Raw genomic sequence first — 8,916 nt, forward strand, 5'->3', positions numbered from 1 at the left:
TGCGGCTTCAGAGCCACATGTGGCTCTTTTATCCAAGAGAATCTGGCTACAGAGAAAAAATATGGCGCCCGAAAATTAATAGCCGGAAGTCCCTCCCCCTGCCGGAGCCGGCCACAACAAATTATAGTTTAAGCTTTCGACCTTTTTCACTTTTATCGACCCTTTTTGCCGATTTTTTTTTCTCTGTGACACTCTCTCTCACAAAAAAAATGCCATTTCGAGGGTCCGATCAGCTGATTCGGAGAAAAAAACAGTTACAGTTTATTCATTTTCAAAGGCGTAAAAGCTGATAGTTTTGAAAAGGTTTTAAAATATCATTTTGAAAGGATTTTCTAAAGTTTAGGAAATTTCTGCCTATGCAACTAGCGGAAGTTTTGATTTCTGCTTCCAGCTATAAACTGACGCCATCTTGCGTGTGGCCAGAAGCCCCTCCTTTTATCTCTCCATGGCGGCTCATAAGCCAAACATAAAATAAGTCAGGGAGACTGCTGACCTGCTGCCCAGTCATGTCAACCGTCTGAGTCAGCAGCTCCCTACTAATGGCTGACTAACCAAAACTACCTAAAGAAAACAAATAAACAAAGCCCACAAACTAAGACTACCAAGGTCCAACCCCAAACTAAAATAACAAAACCGAGCAGTGTAAGAAAAAAGTAAAAAAAAAAAAGAAAAAAATTATTTTGAGAGATGCTAGGTTATTTTTATATTTTTGATTTTGTTCACCCAAAAATTGACACAATTCATATTTATTATTTAAAAAAAGGAAGGTCATGATTGCAAATCCAAATTTACTAAAGGTTAAAGTAAGACTATGTAGCTCTTTCTAGGTTTTGATCAGTAGAAAACGAGTCTTTTACTGTTAAAGGTTGCTGACCCCAGTCATATAGGGTTCTAACTTAAACAGTATTTTTGTGTTTTTTTTCTCCAGTTCCTATGTGAGTCATTTTTTTAATTAACTTTTCCTTTGAATGAATACAGCCTCTGGTGGAGGGTATTTTGGGGGTTCTGCACCCACCACTAGCTTTGTTCTGATGTTTATGTTGCTGATTATTTTTCCCACCTCCCCCACCAGCTCGCACGTGCTGCGTGCTCGCGCCTGAGATCTGTCTCGTGCGTGTAGCCATTGGTCTGTGATGATGTCACCGTCGGAGTGAAGACAATAGAGCCCGCCTCCTCGGAGTGACACACACTTGTGACGGCAGCGCTCCTGATGACATCCGTCCGTGTGTCCGTCCGCTGAGAGCTGAGGCTCCTCTCTTTCCTCCCAGTGTTTTGTTTTTGTTTTTCTTCTTTTTTTAGCCAGTAGCAGACGCGGAAGCCGCTTCACTCCCGGACCAGCACGTCGGTTCGGGTCACCACACTCGTCCGTCCGTCCGTCCGCGCAGGAATGGTGAACGCGCCTCGGAACTGCCTGCCTTGATGTAAGTGTTTCTGTTCGTCCACCCGCAGCGCGTGACGGTCAGTTGGAGCGGACCTGCCGGGATGTGCGGCGCTAACCCGCTGCCGCATGGATGCGTGCGCCTCTCGCTGACCGTGCGGGAGGTAAACACGCAGCCATGTGACGCCGCTTCATCCTCCTCATGGGTCGAGGTTCTAACACTGTTATGAAGATGCTTTAAATGAGCTGAGATGTTAGACAGAGCGCCACCTAGCGACGCTAAAAATAGGACCTCATTGGATTTTCCATGGCTGGCTTCAACAAAGCAGAAAGGCATTCTTTCTGTCTGATTTATTCATCTTGAGATGCAGCAATCAGAACTCCAAATGTGTCTTCATCACTGCTTTCTCCACAGCACAACCCCTGCAGCCCTGAGGTCAAGTGATGCAGGCTCCAAGCATGCACTTCCTGCTGGCACTATTTTATTTTGCTAATATGAGTCTTTAATGGGAGTGGATCGGTTGTATTGATCACCCCGCTGAGAGCCATCATTCTGCCGTCTGAATCTGCCTATAGGGTTGGCTTACATAAAACCACAGGCGGTCATTTCCGGCGCTGATGGCAGGTTCAGGATCCGACTCCCCGAGCTGTGAGCAAACGTCAGGCAGGAGCGTCGCAGAAAAGGATAAGATCCTGAAATAAAGGTCTAAACTTGGAGCTCGCAGTCAAAACGAAGTTACTCATCAAAGCATCACTTCAGAAGGAATCAGGGAATCAAGCCAAAAAAATAATCATGCATAAGTTGCACTTTGGGAGGAATTTATTTAAGAAAATAAAGGAACAAAAACAGATATTTCCTCTCAGAGGGGAGAATACAATCAATCTGAATCAATAACAATAACAGACTGAATATTTGCACACTTCACTACCATAACACATTGATGCTTATTTAACTTCATGAAACATATGAGGAATTCAATATATTAAATCAACACTTATTACAACCAGTATAACAGGTCAGCTAAACACTAGATCATTTAAAATCAATGAATCCATTGAAATCTTCATTGTTTGTGTTACTTTAGAACCACTGACGTAGAGGCGTGTTAACTAGGGTATTGGCAAGAGTCTGCCAATACGATACATATCACAACATATCCAAAGACTGAACCTGAACAATTTAAAGAGACTTAGAAAACAGTTGTGAATATGAATTCATTGCAATAAAATGGTCAAATTAATTTTATCTAATGTTAACAACATCAAGAACTGCAACTGTATCTAATAAACGAGTTGCTTTTACCCACAAATTCATAATGCTTTTCTTTTGGTAAGTTAAGAAATATTTGTTATTAAAGGGATCAACAAATATTTTCTGTTTCCACAATAAAATATTTAAAACTTTAAAAACGTAACTTTTTTAAGATAATTATGAACCAGATGTATAGCATTACCTGCAATAATGCTAGTGTGAAGCTGAAATTAGCCTCTGAAGATGCTAGTGTTGATAGCTGAAATGCTGAAATTGGTAGCTAAAAACACTGAAGCTGATAGCTACTGAAATATTAGCTAAATCCCAAATTAGCCTAAAAAATAAAAACTTAGGTTAGCCATAACCGTTAGCATGTAGCTGAAAAAAATGGTTAAACTCCAAATTAGCCTTGAAAAAAATTAGTAAACGCCAAAATAGTCCAAAAAACTAGAATAATGCCAATTTTTAAAACTTTAAAACCGTAACTTTTTAGCATAATTATGAATAATAAAAAAGCAGGGATATTATTTCAGAATAAATCAACTTAAACCTGAAATAACTGCCAATATTTTACTCTTCAAAGAATATATATTTTGTCAAATTTATACTAGTTAGAAATAAACACAAGATAACATTGAGGCATAAATAACAATAAAATAAAATGATCTGGAGGGCCGGATAGAATAACCCGGTGGGCCGAATCCGACCCTCCAGGTAATTCTATCCGATTGATTCTGGAGACAATCAAACACTAAAGCAAGCAGGTAGACAGCTTTCCACTCATACTATCAGCCCCACATTCAACTGATGGAATTAACATATTTGATGAAGGAAATCCCTCAAACACTCTTCATTTCCTTTAGATCAGGGACAAACAACTCCAGGCCTCGATTTCCAAATACCCAAGCCCTACTCATGACCTGCTTCAGGTGTGTCCAGCCAGTTAGAACATGCCAGAGTAGGGGATGTTGGAAAACATGCGGCCCTCGAGGTCTGGAGTTACCTATCCCTGCTTTAGATTGAAATTACATTTATGCTGGTGCTTTCTTAATGTGTGCGTGACACACCTTGAATGCTGACTCTGGTTTTCAACGATAAAAGTGAGCTCTTAGACTACAAACTTTAAAAAAAACGGCCGCTCCAGAGTCCCACCCTCCGTGAATAATGATGAAGTCATTAAGTTGTTGTAAGTGTTGATGCTGCAGGCCTGCTCGGATGCTGACAGAGGCTCTGCGGGGCGTCCGGCTCTTGTTGTCACACATACTCCTTTGTTGTCTTCCAGGGAAAAGATGAGCCGGCAAAAACGACCCAGAGGGAAACACAAACACACTGTTGTTCTACGATGATGATCAGATGCTGTTTTTGACTCAGCTTTCTGTCAAAAAGTCTTTTTTTTTTGTGGTTCTTTTCTAAGGTCAAAGGCCAGCTGAACACCAAATTCCCATGAGATCTTGGGGGGTTTCGGATCTCCTGAATATAAACACACATAAGTAATTGAAGTGGTTCTGACTGCAGCTTCAAAGCCATCAATTCAGAGTGCCTTTAAGGAGATTTCATTTAAATATATTCACAGCAGATTACGGCGTTTCTTTCATCTGTACCTGACAGAAAGCTCAAATCTCAACCAGGCACAAATCCTTTTCCGAGCTGCTTTAGTCTCCTTCTATTCTACCTTTCCAATTTAAGGTTGTTTTCCCCGCTTACTGATGAAACTTCAAAGATGAAATCTCTTGTTTTTCCGTTCTGGTTAAAAGGTTATTCTGCTAACTCATAACCACGTCCAGTTTTCAGTCTTGTGAGCTTGAAACGCTGGTTCCTCTTGGTGGCAATTATAGTCTGTTCTTTCTTCGTCTGTAGTCAGATTGACTGAAGGGTGAATGGGAGCAGAAACGGCGCCGCTCTCTGATTGGACAGTTTGTGCAGAAGTTTTCCTCCGTCTCTGCTGACTGGGGAGGTTGAGTGATGTGATGATCCTGACGTAGGCTGGGGTGTGAGCTCTGATGAGACGTTTCTAGTGAAGAGCACATTTCAACAGAAGGCTTAGACGGACAAAAATATGATATTAGTTCAGTTTCTGTAGAAACACTTCACAAATTCATTTGAATTAGTAAAACCGTGTCACATTTCAAGCTTAGGATCTATCTTCCAAAAACTAGAATTTATTTGTATTTTTTTTACATCAAACCTGTGTGAGGGAGGACAGTTGATGACCTCTTGGGGAGTAGTAATCATGAATTCTTTAATAAAAAGAGTCGATTTGTCAATAAAAAGACAATTAAAAATGACTCTTGCCGTCTTTCACATGTAAGAAGGACATTTATGCTTTGGTATCAGACCAACGTATAACTAGAGCTGGGTATTCCCAATAATTTCCAGAATCTAATCGATTCACTAGAGTCTGGATCAATTCGGTTCAGATTTTATTTTATTTTTTTCGATTCTTTCAATCCACTCAATACAATTTGATTCAGTTTTGAGTTTACACAGTTTACACATTTAGACACATTTATTTAGAAATACATTAATTATCTTTATATACATTTGGAAGATTTTCATATGAATCTGATACAGTTCACAGACTGTATATTAGTGAAATTATAATGAGATTGTTAATAGAATACAGCTATTGACATGGATTCTCATTGTTCTGCCTCTCCTGGAGGACGTTTCTGTTTGGCCACTAGGTGTCGATAGGGCTTTAGCATTACACCTTATTCCAGAAGAAGAAGAAAGAATGAGCCTGTGTTTTAGACCACAAATGGTTACTTAAAATATATATATACTTCCTAAAAGAGTTTGAAAAATTCCTGCCTGTGAGTTTATAAAAATGTTCATTTAGTTAGTAATGTATGTTTAGGTCGACCAAGTGTTAGCATTAGCCATCCTTGGGGAAATTACATTATACGTTAGCATCAAGCTATCGGATTTTAGCTTTATGTGTTAGATCGATCTCTACTTTTATGGATCAATTATTGATCTATTAAGCTTAGATTGATTTTATCAACCCATTTCTACCTAAACCCTGCAGTTTAATTCACACTGAGACCTCTGGTTGCTTTCAAACCAGGATGGCTGAGTTGGATTAAGTGGAGAGTGCTTTCTTTCTTTTGCTTCATGTTCACACTGCACTCTTCAGAGAGGAAAGTATTGTCTGAAATCATCTGATCACCATCACACACATCACACTGATTCTTCGGTCAAAACTCTCTGAAGTCCAGAAAATTAAGCATCGAATTGGAGAAAACCATCAGCACCCGTAGTAATATTCACCAAAAGAATGTTTTTATTCCCTGTTGAAAATAATTTCTGAGGGGTGATTATCCTACTTTGTCACATGATTTAACACACATCTCTTAATACGTGAGATGATGCTATGTGACGCAGGAAGTCTTTTATTTTGAAAGGAAGTCTTGTGAACCCCTGTTAAAAGTTATAAACTGTTTCATATTTGGGAGAAAAATAATTTTCTATTAAAGTTTGCTTTATTTATGCCAAAAAACAATAGTTTATTTATATTTCTCATAAAAATAATAACATAAATACAAAGTCATATTTTTTTTTTTAAATGTGTGGCTCCTACTGGGTTGTAGTCAGTGAGAAATCGACCAAAATGGATCCTTAGGTGGTAAAGGTTGCAGACCCCTGACCTAGATCATTTTTTCTTTGTGTATTTATTTCCTTTACATCCTTACAATCTTCTATTCCCTTCACTTACACTGCTGGAAAGCCTCTTTATATACAAACTCACACTAAACCACACCAGGGTTCACATGCAAGAGAAACAAAAAAAGAGTTTGTTTTTTTTAGCTTTTTTGAAGGTAAAGATAATCCCTGCTGCGCTCCTCATTGTTGACAGAACACCTCATAAACTGCCAAGTCACCTGGGTCATCACATGCTAAACATCAAATCCCTTTCTTTGTGGGGAGTGTCAAAGTTACCCTGAGTGCATCTGAATTTGACGTCTGGCTGGTGTGATGTCTGTGACAGATTTAACACTTCTCCCTCTGTGCAGATTTATATCGCCTCTAATCAGCTTAGACGCTTTATGTTGATGTATAAACATCCTGCTTGCTAGTAAGTAATGTTTATTACAAGGGCGGGTTCAGGCAGCTGTCATAAAGTTCTGAGCGCAGCTGCCTGAAAAGATGTCTCCTCTAGTCTGGAAGCTCAGGACCATCAGCAGATTTTTATCTAATGAGTGCTGCTAGAGAGGATATTGGGCCGGATCAAACCTGCGATATCAGGAGGAACCTGTCTGTGTTGGGCTGCTAAAGGCAGGACCAGAATGCTAATTGAGTCTTTAACAGAGGCCAGTAAAGAGACCTGTGAACAAGCTGATACAGTAGATTTGTAGCAATAAAACACAGGGTTAATTATCATTTCAAGTTTACCATTGTACTGGGGTTAGAAATGTTTCTCAACCGTCTGCATGTCTAGATTTTAATTAATTTTGACCCCTTTAAGCCTTGTTCTATCCTAGGCACGTTAACGTTGGTAGTGGAGTCGTCTGGAACTAGTGCTTACACAAACCTTTTTTTTATTAGTCGACTAATCACCGATTATTTTTACAGATTAGTCGACTAATCGGGTCATGTGCAAAGTGGATGTAAAACACACATCTTAACTATCATTAGCTTTAAACTAACTAAAAATAAAGACAATTGAGATGATAGTTTCTTGAACGTTCAATGAATTGTGCAGCTTCTGTCCTTCATTAGTTTCACAAGATTAAATCAAATGAGAGAGAGATAAGGAATACACCCTCCATCAAACTCGTTTTGACAGGTGACCTTTGACCCCACACCCTCCATCAAACTCGTTTTGACAGGTGTCCCGCCCCTCAAGATGATGTAATAATTTAATACCACTTTTATATATATATATAAAGGGTTTATAGAGTCAAAGGTCACCTGTCAAAATAAGTTTGATGGAAAGTATATTCCTTATCTCTCTAATGAGGTCGGAGTCTGAAACATGGAAATATTTTTCTCTAAAGATAAAGTTTTAGTCTCACTAACTCAAATAGTGAAAAAAGTGCATTTTTTGGTACAACTTTGTTCAACTTTACTACACTCCGACTCCATGTAATATAAAGTAACGACTAATCGACTATTTTAATAGTCGATTAGTCGTCAATTAGTCGACTAATTGTGGCAGCTCTATCTGAAACCCACAAGACATGGCAGACACACAATCCTGCCCACTTTCGTCATAGGAGGAATAACACTTCAATGTAAGGGTGGGTCATCTGGACCCCAAGAGATAAACGGATCGTTTGGGGTAATAAACAGCTTTGCTATTTTGTTGGTGCTGGCTGGGTTAAAATGAGATAAGGCTTTACGTAACTTTAAAAGTGTGAGAGGAAATCCCACTCCAGGCGTTCACATTCGACCTCTGAGGGATGGCGTCTGTGGCGCTGCAAATCGGTTTCATGGGGTTCAAATTTTTGCTGAACTCCGCACCTGAACCGCAGCAAATAAGAGGGGGATTACTGTACTTCCTATGTAAATGGTGGGTTATGGCGTGAACCTACGTGAGTTTGGAGTTTCGAGAGGTTGGCAGCAGAGCCTGTGGTTTCAGCCATCCAGTAGCCAATGGGAGACATCTGCTGTAGCTAGACCGCTCCCGCATTACACCTGAGCTGTAACGGTCGCTGTGTGAGCCCGGGGTTAGTCACATGCATCTAAAAGGGGGTTAACCCGAACAGGTTCTATAGGTTTTTGGATTGTCCGGGTCGTAGAGATGGAGCCATGGTGTATCTTGCAGTTTCCTTGAGGGATGTCATGAAAACGGGACGTTCAGTTGTTTTGCTTGTGTATAAGTAGGTATTTGTAAGGCTAATGTAAATTGATTGCACTTTTGACGTGAAGGTGATTCCCCCTTATTACGTAAGTGCTAGTGCGGGGGTCGGCAACCTGCGGCTCCGGAGCCGCATGCGGCTCTTCAAGCACTCCTTTGCGGCTCAGTGGCGCTTTTTCAAAAATGTTTTCAGAATTATATAAAATGTCGGAAGGATATATATTGTAGCAATTGGGGAGGGAGCAGAGCCGCAAATTACTGGCAGCTAAAAATCCTGACATCACTTGGGTCCCCTAAAATATACGATCCCTCGTGATTGGAGTAAGAAGCGCACACGCAGGTCATGGAGACCAGCTGGTGTCAATATATTGACTACCATTTCTTTAACAGTTCCGAAACACTGAATAGCCGACACTGTGAGGAGCCTCACTCATACACACACCACTCTCACTCATGGTGCCGGTAAAACACTCAAGTCCCATAATG

The 8,916-nt window shown here is 40.1% G+C and overlaps 1 protein-coding gene across 1 annotated transcript in view; it reads left to right on the forward strand.

Moving 5' to 3' along the window:
* Positions 1–770: 770 nt before the first annotated feature.
* The window catches only part of si:dkey-175m17.7 (dual specificity protein phosphatase 10), a 24,111-nt gene continuing 15,965 nt past the window's right edge, over positions 771–8,916 (forward strand). Inside the window, exon 1 of the mRNA XM_024266123.2 lies at positions 771–1,421. The gene's annotated coding sequence lies outside the window, so the exon portion shown is untranslated. The remainder of the gene's footprint in view (positions 1,422–8,916) is intronic.

This window comes from Oryzias melastigma, linkage group LG14 (genome assembly GCF_002922805.2).
Source record: "Oryzias melastigma strain HK-1 linkage group LG14, ASM292280v2, whole genome shotgun sequence".
Lineage (NCBI taxonomy): Eukaryota > Metazoa > Chordata > Actinopteri > Beloniformes > Adrianichthyidae > Oryzias > Oryzias melastigma.